The sequence below is a fragment of the Uloborus diversus genome, chromosome 3, assembly GCF_026930045.1.
Source record: "Uloborus diversus isolate 005 chromosome 3, Udiv.v.3.1, whole genome shotgun sequence".
In the NCBI taxonomy this organism is placed as follows: domain Eukaryota; kingdom Metazoa; phylum Arthropoda; class Arachnida; order Araneae; family Uloboridae; genus Uloborus; species Uloborus diversus.
The window spans coordinates 160,779,321-160,792,332 of record NC_072733.1 but is presented as its reverse complement, the minus strand read 5'-3'; positions in this window follow the sequence as shown (position 1 = coordinate 160,792,332).

Below are 13,012 nucleotides of genomic sequence, written 5' to 3'. Positions count from 1 at the left end.
TCCAAATCAACACATTTAATACCGTAAGATCCCCAATACGTAAGGACATGTGTAATGTAAGCAACACTTACTAAAAGAGAAATCAGAGTAATAAAAAGAAGCTTTATTGAAAAAGTAGGTTGGAGCGCAATGCGACTGAAGGCCGAAACATCCCTGTGATGGGTGTCCAGCAAGAAACATCCGGTCTTTAGTAGGGGATATGATCACAGACTTAAGAGGATCCAGACGGGACACTGTAGCATAATCCTATGCTATTTTTCTCGGAGAAGACTGGTTACGAACATTATGACAAAAAAGCCAACATTTAGGAGAAGATTGGCGTGAAAATTTTGGCGAAAGTCGCGTTTAGGTGTCGTAGAGGCAATACGTCGCCAATACGGAAGCGCTGCTCTTTTCGCTACGCTGTGTCGTCCGTGTCTTTGGAGGTGGTGAAAGTAATTAAGCCTCAAGCCGTTTTTCGGAGGGAGGGTCGCCAGCGGGGTGTCGTCAAGCACAAGAGAGTAGCTGTTTGTAAAATAAGATTCCGAAAATATCTACTGTCTCATCTGTTCGCGAATGTGAAAAAGCTATAAACTAAAAGTCTTAGATGCTTAAGAATATTAATTATTGAAATAAAACAGCGAATTCGGTTGCTATAATTTGCTATTAGTGCGTTATTTTTATTACAATATGCTGCTTAAAGTTGGAAAAGCTGCAACTAATTTAACGCATTTCAAGTTTGACTTACAATGAGATTTTATCACAGATTGACATTATCATAAACTTATTACTTTTTTTATTCTGAACAACAGGGGTGCCCACCGGGGGTTTGGGGGGGGGGGGAGAATTATGGCGCGAATTCCGCCATGAAAAAAAAAATTTTCGGGGGGGAGGGGGAGATTCCTACATTTATTTCTTCAAATAGATAAATTAAAAAAATTCCTGATTTTTTTTTATTTGAAATATTTACTTTTATTTTGTTCTGTTTACATTTTATTTCATTTATTTAATCAGTTTGTGTGTGTATGTGGTCTGTCATTGGAACAGAACTTTTCTAGTAAAATAATAATAATAATAACTATTATAAATAAATAAATAAATAAAAAACATTAATAAATAAATAAATAAATAAACTAAAAGAAAAACGCTTAAAAATAGAAAAAACGGAAAGAGGGTTGGGAAATTTTGATAAATTTCGGAAATTTAGAGGTGTTTTGTTGTCAAAAAGTTTTTTGTTTTTTTTTTGGAAAAATGGAAAATTTGAATATTTACAAATTAAAATGCAGTTAGCTCGTTTTCTTAGAAAAGATCAAAAATATATGTGTCATTCATATTATTCTTTCTTTTTAACAGAAACATATGCCAAATGTTTCTGTTTAAAATATTATCACGTACCTTTCTTTGTTCAAAGCTTCAAAAATTACCCATTTTATTCTAATCATAATTCATCCGTTAGTTTTGAATGAAACGTGAAATTATAAAAGCTAAGTTCTCCATTCTACAGTACTAAGCATCGAGTCTGCTGCTGATTCATTTTAAGTGTAATTTATGAAGAGTTAATTGAAAGTGCCCATATAAAACAAGAAATCAATGAAACGGAATCTAAGGACTAAAATGTTCAGCGGCTATTTGCTGTTCGGAAGGAATTGTGACTTTATTAATTTCGTATTTTTCCCCCATTCTTCACTGTTTTTCTACTGCATGTACGAAACCTACAAATCAGCTTATCACAAACATTAAATTAAAAATTATATATTACCATAAAATCTGATTTCAAAGAATCAAAATAGAAAGATCTTGAGATAAAACCGTTCATTTCATATACTTATGCATTCGATATCGTGTTTGTACACTAATATCTTTGTCTTGTTAAATTATTTTTTTATTTCATTTATTTATTTATTTATTTATTTTTTTCAAATTAATTTTTTAGGTCGAGAAGTAGCGGATAAAAAAGAAAAATACAGTGTGAGAGAGATAAAATTGAATATTATAAGCAAGAGAGTTTAAAATTTCAAATACTCAAGACTCTTTTAAACCTATTGCTGATTGAATGCTAATCACAACCAACTGAAAGCACTATATCATAACTTACTCATTTTTAATCATTATTGAGCAAAAAAGAATCTGTTCGATAAATAAAAAAAATTTTAATGCACACTTTTTCCTTCACGCAGTAATTCTAACTTTAAAAGATAGAAGAGCAAAATAAAGAACATAAGAGAAGCAGAAGAAAATCATCTTGCGTGCCCCTGCACGTTGCTTTCTCTGCCACAAACGGGTAACTCAAGTTGTAACTAAACAGAGAGGTTCCAAAGCTCTTTCTGTTGACCGCTATCCGATGTTTTCCGTTTTTCTCGGACACCCTACCTAGTTTGTAATAAGTAAAGAGTAAAATAAATCGGGTAATTTAATACTTTCATTTGAATGTTCCAAAACAGAGTGAATCAAATGGTTAAATTTTACTGACAGCGTTCTAAAATTGAAGGAAAATGTCACGGGAATGAAGATTTTAGCGGTCTTAAAATATTGATTTTAAAACATTAAATAACGACAAAGAAAATCTTTATTATTGGCTAATTTTTATGATTGACTCGGTTCGATAGGCTTAACTCCATTAGAAAAAATTTAAAGTGGTGGGATATTTTATTCATGCTCTAATTAATTTAAACTTTACGAAATGCAAATCTGTTAAATTCACTACCTTTAATAATGCAAATAAATGTAATGTTTTAATTGGAAGGCCGAATTTGTTGTTTTGACAATATTTTTCTGTTCGGTTTCGAATTTTTCATTATTAAGTAGTTGCATTAGCATTACCCCCAAAACTATTTAAAAACATAAATGATGTTTTGTAATCTTTGTGTTCATTTTATACACATTTATTTAGCGATCAATAATTTAAATACTAATAACAGTATTAAGCAGAAGTACTGCAATAATAACAATGTCCACTTTTATAACAAAATTCAAAATGGTGGTGGGGTAAGGGGGGAGTCTTAACACTCTTTTATTTTGTACATTACTTCAAAATGTTTCTCGCTAAATGACCACAGTAATCGCCTCTGGAAATTTCAGTAGTCATCAACTTGAGTCAAGCAAATGTTTCATGTATGAACATGCTCTAAAAATTTTAGTACTTAATAAAATTCCTAATTTATACCTTATTACATTTACTATAATTAGAAAAATTAACTTCTTACAAATCAAATGCGGTTTATTTTTCTTACAAAACATCAAAAATATTATACATTCAAAAATATAATGCAATCCATATTATTCTTTCTGTTTAACAAAAACACATGCGAAATGTTTCTATGTGTTTAAAAAATTAGCACGTAGCTTTCTTTGTTCAACGTTTCAAAAATTACCCAAATTATTCTACTCATCATTCATCCGTTAATTTTGAATGAAATGTGATTTCTGAAAAAGTTCAATGCATTTTTATTATTATTATGAGTTCTTATATTTGGAAATGTTTAGACTTTCAACCCAACTGCCTAAGAAATTGAAACGAAAAATTGAAAAAAAAAAACAAAAAAAAAAAAAAAAAGGAAAGAGAAACCTCTGGGAAAGGGCCCTACAGACTTTGTTGTAGGGGGACCCAAAACTTATATATCCGGACCTGGTTTCTTTTATGAAGTTTCTCTCAACGTAACTATAGGGCTACAAGCAAATAATGGTGGAATAATTTCTCTTCAACTACATATTGAGCTAATAATCAAAATATTTGCGGAGAATCTCCTAAGATTGCTGTTCTAAATTTAGATTATTTTTTCATTGCGTATTTCTTACTTACAACATAAATGATTCCTTAGGCATTCCTTAGACAATGATTCCTTAGGTGAGAGAGATTCGTTACGTCATTTTAATTGAAGTAACTATTGAGCTACAAGAAAATAATGGTTAAAGAATTTTTCTGGAACTACATATTGAGCCAATAATCAAAATTAATCTTATTTCAGTTCGTATTCATATGAATGTACTTTAAATAAAGTTTTAACATAAATCACTTTTGTGAGAATCACAAGATTTTTTTCAAAAGCATACGAGTAAAATCCTTTTGTTATGGAGAATTATATACCAGGAATTTTTATGGTATACATTTGGATATGGCGTTAAGGAATACTACCGCTCAATTTATATAAAAGCAAAGTTCTTCATTCTACAATATTGGGCATAGGATCTGCTGCTAGATTCATTTCAATTGCAATTTAATTAAAAGTGCCCATATACAACAAGAAATTAATGAAACGGACTCCAATGACTAAAATGTTCAGCGGCTATTTGCTGTTCGGAAGGAATTGTGACTTTAAATATATACTCGTATATATATATATATATTCATTCTTCACGTGTTTTTCTACTGCATGTACACAAAAATTCAAAAATTGAATGAAAAATTATAATTTACCATAAAAAATAAAAAATTCATTTAAAAAAATTTCAACACACACACACAAGACAAAGCTGAATAAAAGTCAACTTTTGCTGTTCACCAGTAGTTGCATAATTTTTACTGACTGTTTGCAGCTTCTTTTACTTTTGAAAACCATTTTGTAATTGAAATTACTTTTCAATTATGTTTATTGATTGAAAGATTATTATGTATCACGTCAGATTTTTTGAGAAAAAACTTTTTTTTCATGTAAATTTTTACCTATTTATAAATTTTGTATGATTTGTTGGAATTCAAAATCTATTTTTTTTTAAATTAGATTTTTAAATGTATGTCCCAGGCAACAAATTATTAAAGTTAAAACTCTGCAATTATTTCCTGTGTATCACTAGTCATTGTTGTATTAATCTTTTTCTTTAATTTATAGTAATTTCTCAGCTCGTTATGTTTCGCTTTAATTTGAATTTTCACAAACACCAATGCAAAAAGTTGATCAGATGGTTGCAATTTAATTTCCCTAATTCAGATATTCTTGTGACATTTGCATTCCGTGAGTCGTTTTTTTTTTTTTTTTTTGTTATTATATTATTTCTTTCAATTCATCTCATCAGAAACAAGCACTCGCTTTGTCATGACTATAAATAATAAAATACTGGAAAAAGTCATAGTTTCTGCGTCAGCTTTATGTTTTAGTTTCGGGAACGCTTCTTTTACAGGCATTAAAGTGAGCAGATGGGAGTCAAATTCATCAACTTAAAAGTTACAGCATGCATTGCACAACGGTTAAGTAAGGGCTAAGGGGGGGGGGGAGGTGAATGTGCTTTCACAACCATCCGATAAAAATGTTGAAAAATTAAATATGTTTATTTTTTGGACTATTTATGTATAATATTAGAAGAAAAGATAGAAGTGAAATATGCTTGTGAGTAAAAAGTTCATCAATTCCGCAAGTGTACTTTTCTTCCAAACGCAATTTCAACAAAGCAAATGCCCGCTGCACACATCTGGCATCCATTCTTCAGAAAAAAAGCCAGGAATAGAGAACGATCACAAACTATCTTGCTATCATTGATCGGACATCGGGGTGGTAATTAGTATCCCGTCGTGTCTGTGGTCATGTGTTCCCCTCAACAAACCTTGCGCCCCTCTTTTTTCTTGGAATTCCGAGTCAAAAGCTATAGCAACCCAAGCAACTTCTGAGCCAATTCCGAGAAACTCCAATTCAACATTGGCGCCAAACGCGTGCTCACTTTCCCTGTATGTTAGCTTTTGTGTCATACCATCATTATTAGAAGTCGTTGTTTTCTCGGCAATACACTCACGCAGTGTCCAATCTTCTACTTTTACTATCTTTGATATGATCTCCCCCGACTGCTAGGCAGGTTTCACAGCGTCTGCCCATGCTGAGAATGAGGGTGTCAATGAGTTGTTGAGGCATTGCTGCCCATTCGTCTTGCAGCGCCAATCGAAGCTCCCGAATCGTTACTGGTGGTAAGGTACGAGCTGCAAAGCGTCTGCCTTGAAAATCCCATACATGCTCGATGGGACTGAGATCCGGAAATCGTGCCGGCCAATCCATACGTTCAATATCCTCACTCTCTAAGAGCTGTTCGACAGCTACTGTGCGATGACATGGTGCATTGTCGTCCATGAAAAGGAACTGCGGACCCATAGCGCCTCTAAAAAGACGCACATATGGAAGAAGAATCTCGTTACAATAACGGGTCCCATTGACTGAACCTGCGTCTAAGATGTGAAGGTCTGTACGACTACCAAGCATGATGACTCCCCAAACGAGAACACCGCGACCTCCATACCTGTCCCTTTCAAAAATGTTCGAGGGATGATTGCGGCTTCCCCGCTCTCTCCAGATGAGTATGCGATGAGAATCGCTACTCAGACTGAATCTGCTCTCATCTGTAAAGAGTACTCGTCCCCATTCATTGTCTCTCCAATTCCGGTGTTCCCGGCACCACAGAGAACGCCTTCTCCGATGGGCAGGCGTTAGAGGTACACACCGTATAGGGCGTCGTGCAAACAGACCACCACCGTGCAGTCTTCTGGCCACGGTAAAACGCGATATCGGTCGTCCAGTCGCCTGTGTCGTTTGTCTAGCGATTTCTCCCGCTGTCTGCCGCCTGTTTCTTCTGGCCTGTGAGACAATATGCAGTGGTTCCTCGTGGACGACCACTACTGAACCCCCGGATAGCTGTTCCTGTAGTTTGAAATTGTCTCCAAAGTCGTGAAACGATGCTGTGAGCAATTCCGAACTCTGCAGCCACACTTGTCACACTGCGGCCTTCCTCCAACTTCCCAATGATTCGACCTCGGTTAAAAGCATCCAGATGTCGTCTAACAGATTGATTATTCGCCATTTCTCGCTGAGGCAACTCGGTGTGATTTTAACTGCTATACGGCGTGCAATCTCTTTGCCAGAAATACTGATCTTACACTGACAACATGCTTTATACTACTCAGACACTCCACCATTACGTCTACCTGCATATCTGCGCATGTGCTACCTTACATCACCTTACTTAATCTCCTGATTGGTCTTTCTGTCCGCTCTGCCTCTTCGTTCAGCTGATATGCTAATATTTCGACTTCGTCCTTAATTTTTGCACACCAGTGTAATACATGAGTCTTTTAAGGGAGCTTTTCATCGACTTGAAATTTTGAATTTCCAAATACACACTATTTTTGATATATCCTAATATTACAGTACGCAATTCGTAGCCACTGGTCTAGCGGAAAAATCGGACCGGTCCTCTTTGGGTTTACCTGTCCGCTAAAAAAAAGTTGTTATTCAAAAAAAAAAAATATTTATAGGAGAAAAAATGAATAAGAACATAAAACGCGTACGCTTATCTAAAATTAATAAAGATTTATTTATCATGTATGTCTGTATGTATGTATCTATGTCATCGCTACTCCTGGTGAACGACAGAGAACTGAGCATTGAACCAGGTCGAAAGCACCCAAAAGCGCTTTAAAATTTTTTTTTTCTTTTGTTCAACCAATTGAGGATTAATAAATTGTCTAGCATAGGGGAGCGAGGGGCTTGTTGTAACAATTTTTAAAAATGGTGTCATATCTTGAGAAGTATTGGTTAAACTATCACTATCTAAATTTTGATTGGTACTCTGACTATTCTTCTATGAAGTCTAATTGAAAAAACATCACATCTATATGTATCTCTTTCAGGGAAAAAAAAATTCTAAAAAAACGAAAGTGTTACAACTTACCCCGTACTTGGGGTTTGTTGTAACATCTATTGGGGCATATAGTAACAACAATAAAAAAACATTAATTTTACACCATTAATCATTTATTCTCTTCACATTTTGCTTTGTTTTCAACAAATAATTAGGTATTTAACGAAAATAATAAGACACTTCTATTAAATGCATCTACTAATAAATAATTAACTGAAATACACTTTTTTTAGGTAATCAACAATTTAAATATTTTAGTTTGAAACTATTAATCCTTTTTTGTATCAAAATTCTACCATAGGTACTTATATACAAACTAGGCACTTCGAAATCACAGTAAGTTAAATTATAAACTTCCAAATTAAGTATTTTAATTATCTCTTAGTTCTTACATTTAGTTTTTACACTTAGTTCTTAGACTTATAACAATCAGTCTGTTCATAAGTTTCTTTATAAATGAATTTAGTCTTCATCTGAGTTACAGTTAATACAAACAAAAGAAATAGTATCTCTTCCGACACATCCTACATGTGCTCACATCTTACATACAATACATTCAACCCAATCACCTTTTGAATGACGGTACCCTTCGCTGCAAACTAGACAATACCACTCTTCAGATTCAGATTCCGACTTCGAATTTAAAACTCTTTTCTTTACTCTTTCTATTCCATCTTTATTGATTGCAGATTTTTTACCTTTGCTTTTTCCCTTTACTTTTTCTTTATCTTTATTATCTTTTTTCTGCTTTCTTTTCATCTTTTCTTCATATTCCATTCTCAAAGCTTCTTTTTCAGATGTGTCTGTCAAAACAGTGGACTTCCTTTTACGCCTGTTATTTATATTTGTGTTCCGTGGTGGTGCCTTCGGTAATGCGATCTAATTTTCGATGGGGAAAATTTGTTTTGACCAGAGCAACTCGGAGTTGGTTCGTTTGCAGTTTCGAGATTCAACGATAAATTTTCAATCACATTTAGAGAATTTTCTGATTGTTCAGTGGGATCTGGATGATTAGTGACAAAAGAGGGCGCAAAGTCACTGTCTTGGAAAATATCTACATTTAAAGGCCAAACATTGGAAGTTTTAAATCCCTTATTACATTACAAATAACATACAGCAATATGGGGCAAGTTGTAACATGTTACAACATACCCCGAGATTTTGTTACAATTAACCCCAAATAATAGTTTTTCATATTTAGCGTGTTAACTATTCAAACAACTTTGTAATCTTGAAAACTATGATAATACATCATACATAGATAAATGTTAATACGAAATAAAACATTGAAAGCTCTATTTAGTCGAAAATAATGAAACTAACCAAAAATTTACGAAGGTCAAAAAATACGTTATCTGTCAATAACGGAGGGCTCGACACACCCACTCACTACGTCACTTGGCGGAACACTGGCGGTGATGACGTGACGCGGTACATTATAACAGTAAGATTGAGTCAAAAAAATAGGTTAATAAAGTTCAAATTCTTTGTGAAAAATCAGTTACTACTTACCCCTGCTACATCAGGCCCCTAGCTCCCCTATTTGTATACCACTGGTCTTGGGCAATCAGAACTGGAATTTTAAAGCTCTTCGTCCTCTACAAAGCTAAAGGGACCCTTTAGAAGGCGAAGAACAATGAGTGCGGTAATTTAAAAAAAAAATGCTTTTAAGAATTTTATATATGTATTTATATTTTTTTTTAGTAAAGGTGGGTATACAATAGGGTGTAACGAAAACAACTTTTTTTTTTCAAAATTCAATTTGTCAAGTTGATAAAAAGTTGCCCCTACCGACCCACATTTTACATAAAAAAATTTATCCGAATCAAAAAATATTTAGGTGTCCCGCACGAGGTCTAAAGTTTATAATTTTCTTCAAAAAATCATCTTTTTCTAAAAAAAATTTTTAATAACAGAAAAAATGTTAAATTTTTTTCAAGTTGAAAAATGTACACAGTTGAAGTCGGAGAAAAAAGTGAGGGCAAAAAAACTACCCCAAACAATGTATAGATATCCAGCATTTATTCTAAACTTCCGTGATTTAAAAAAAAAAAAAGCATTTTTCAAGGACATGTGGCTTGGTTAGAAATAGGGTTTCCGATCCCGATCCAGAATCCTGTGGGATCCTGCGTGAGATTTTGTGAGATTAATTCCGAGGAATTGAGAGCAAAATCTCGCAAGATTTCCAATCCTGGAAAGATTTTCTGTGCAAACGTTTTTCAATTTATACCGCTCATAAAACGAATATTTTCTCAAGCGCCATTTGAAGTTTGAATCACCTTCCTCGTATTTCTGCAAGAAGAACAAGAAAAACTTTGTGTTTCATATGAGGAACGGTGAAAATGAATTTGTATTCTCATTGGAGGTTTGAGTTTCATACGTTCAGCAATTGAGAAAATGCGTAAAAATTATAAAAGTTTTCGAAAACCGGTCTCTATAATTTAAAACCCAGAAATTTGCGCTTTAGAAAAAATTGAGAAAGTGCAATACATATTACAAAACCCGCTGTTAAAGCAAGAATACAATGTTGGAACGCTTCAGTAAGCTTAAGAAAACACGCAAAACCTTTAACTTACTAAAAGTGCACAATCTATTTTTCTCCGAAGAAGAAAGCAATGAAAAACCTATCATTATTTATGCTCTCTAACCTGTAGAGAGTGCCTGCCGATGTCTTTGTCACCGTGAAGCTATTATAAATTTGAGTGGTACCTTGAAAATGATGTTGGATGAATTAGCTGACAAATCTGCAATATATTCGGCAGAGAGGCGGCAGAAACTTGGATGAAGCACAGGATGACTCGCAGTACCTTAAGCGGCTAAAGTTTTTGAATGTCTCTTTTAAGTAAAAGGCGAAGCTATATAAAAACTTTTACTGAGACTGTGATTTGGTGAAATCCATTTGCGTTCACTCCCTGCTGTAGTGAATCAAATACACTGATAAAATGACCAACGTTTATGTAGTTAAATTGAACTTATCAGTACACAAATCAAAGATATCGTATTTGTCCGAGGGTTGCAGTTCTTGTGCAAAGGACAAACAAGACTCCCATAAGAAAAGAAAAATATTAGAAAAATTATTCGAAGGTCATGAGGTTTGTGGAGATTTTTTGTTAAATGTCCACAATTATTTAAACTCTGTAAAACTAACTGCTGCAGAGCCATAGACTGCGTTTTTATCAATAGCATTATTTTTTGGGCATAAATTCCTTCCCCTCCCATACAAAGCGAAGGGTTCACTTTTGTGTACCACACGATAGTTGCTTATTATTATGTGACTTTGCAGTACTCCACAAATGGTGTACTAAAAAAGACTCCAGCAAAACTCACGCATCCTTTTAGAGCTGTTGAAAAACAGTAGTATGGAAAAAGCTTGATATTATATGATAATACATATAAAATTTTACATCAGTGTTTTTTTCAGACTTTTTGCTCCGGGGGGGGGGCACTTTGAAAGTTTAAGGGGGGGGCAAGGGCGTATTGAAGGAGTGGGAAAGGACCCTCCCCCCCCCAAGAAATAAATTCAAAATTACCATCTCTGAATAATTTTATAATTTAAATTTGCGAAGTTACCTTCATGTTGGGCTTGCACGCCCCTCCTCAAATAAATCCCTGTATGCGTCCACCGGCGGGACGATATGAGTTTTAAAAGACATTCCTGGTTCATTACATCGCTCCTATAAAAATGTAACAGATTAAAAGACTGACAGTACTGCAATATTACGAAAAACAAAAAATTTTATTTGAAAATACCAAAAAAAATAATGAAAACATTTCTTAATCATTAAAGTATACAAAAAATCACTCTAAGCGAGAAAAATACTATCAAGTTTCATACTGACGGTCCTCCGTCACACTGTAAATGTATAAGAAACTTTTAAATTTATAAAACATGCAACGAAGCATGAACATCATGTATACAAATTATTTAAAATTGAGCACATTTACAGAAACAAATATTCGTTGAATTGTTTCTTCTGAAGTCGAAATTTGCTTCATAAGATTGTCTTAAAATTCCTAAACCTGACAATAACAAGTAATAAAATAAAAATTACAAATAGTCAGTAAAAATAACTCTCACCAAAGTTTCACAGGAAAATGATTACAGCCCGCATTATGTGCACTAAAAATCATGAAGAAATAGATGCATATATACAGTGGTGGACAATTGCTAAGGACGGATGGCAATCACAGCGTTAGCAACCACGAAATGGAAAGCAAGGAAATATGGAAATTAGCATAAGTTCGGGACACAGTAAGACGTGTTGTGATTGTGAGTATGCAAATTTTAGACTCACGACGTTGCTGGTCGAGTGACAGTGCTGATAAGCGATATAAAGGAATGGGCGCGTGATGAACATTGTTGTTCAAAAGCCTAGTTTGACGGGAAAGAATCATTTGACGAACTTGCATTTTTCGGTATGTCTTCCCGACATCCCTTAGATGACTTTATGGGTGGCCATGTGGTTGGCAACATTGAAGAAGGGCAGAAAAATTTAGATGTTGCCAGGGTGTTCGATGTCAGCTACAGTGTTGTTTCTAGAGTTTGGAAATCATTTTAAACAACAGGAATGTGTAGCAAATGTCACGACGGAGGTCTTGTAGGCAATACGACGTCAGCAGAAGATTGGTACTTAGTGCTAGCAACGAAAAGGAACCAGCGCAACACAGCTACTGAGGTAGCAAAGCAGTTTCCTGCTGCGACTAGCAAGCAAATATCCCGAAAAACTATAACTGCAGACGTTTGAATGCAGTAAGACTATACGCCCGTCAACTTGTTTTGTACATCCCATTGTATACACGTCAGTGTTTTGCTCGTTTGTAATGATGGCTTCAGCATCGCATTTGGAGAGAAGTCGACTGGGCTTGTGTGCTATTCTCAGATGAAAGCAGGTTCAGTCTGTCGTCTAATTGTGAACGACAACTAACCTGGCATGAGAGTGGTACAGCATACAAGCCGGCAAACATAAAAGAAAAGGAATAGTATCCTATAAGTTGTGTCATGGTATGGGTAGGAATATGAACAATGGCCATACGTCGCTCGTGTGCTTTTAAACAAGATTATGACTGCTAGTGATTCATTAGTATTGTTCTGATACCTTATGTTCACGTGCTCTGTGATGCTGTGGGCGATAAATTCGTTTTCATGGATGGCAATGTAACATGTCATTAACGATCGCCGTCCAGGAGTGTCTAGCTCACTCAAAATATTCAATCCATTGGATGGTCAGCACGTTCTATAGATCTGAATCATATTGAAAATGTTTGGGATGCTTTGGAAAGCAGTCTTGCTGGTCGACAACGTCCTCCAATAAGCAAGAACACCGTGACTGACAGAAGAATGGGATAAATTACCCCAACAGCTGCTGGATAATGTTGTGTAAAGCATCACATGACGTGGGGAAGCTTGCATCGCTCTCCA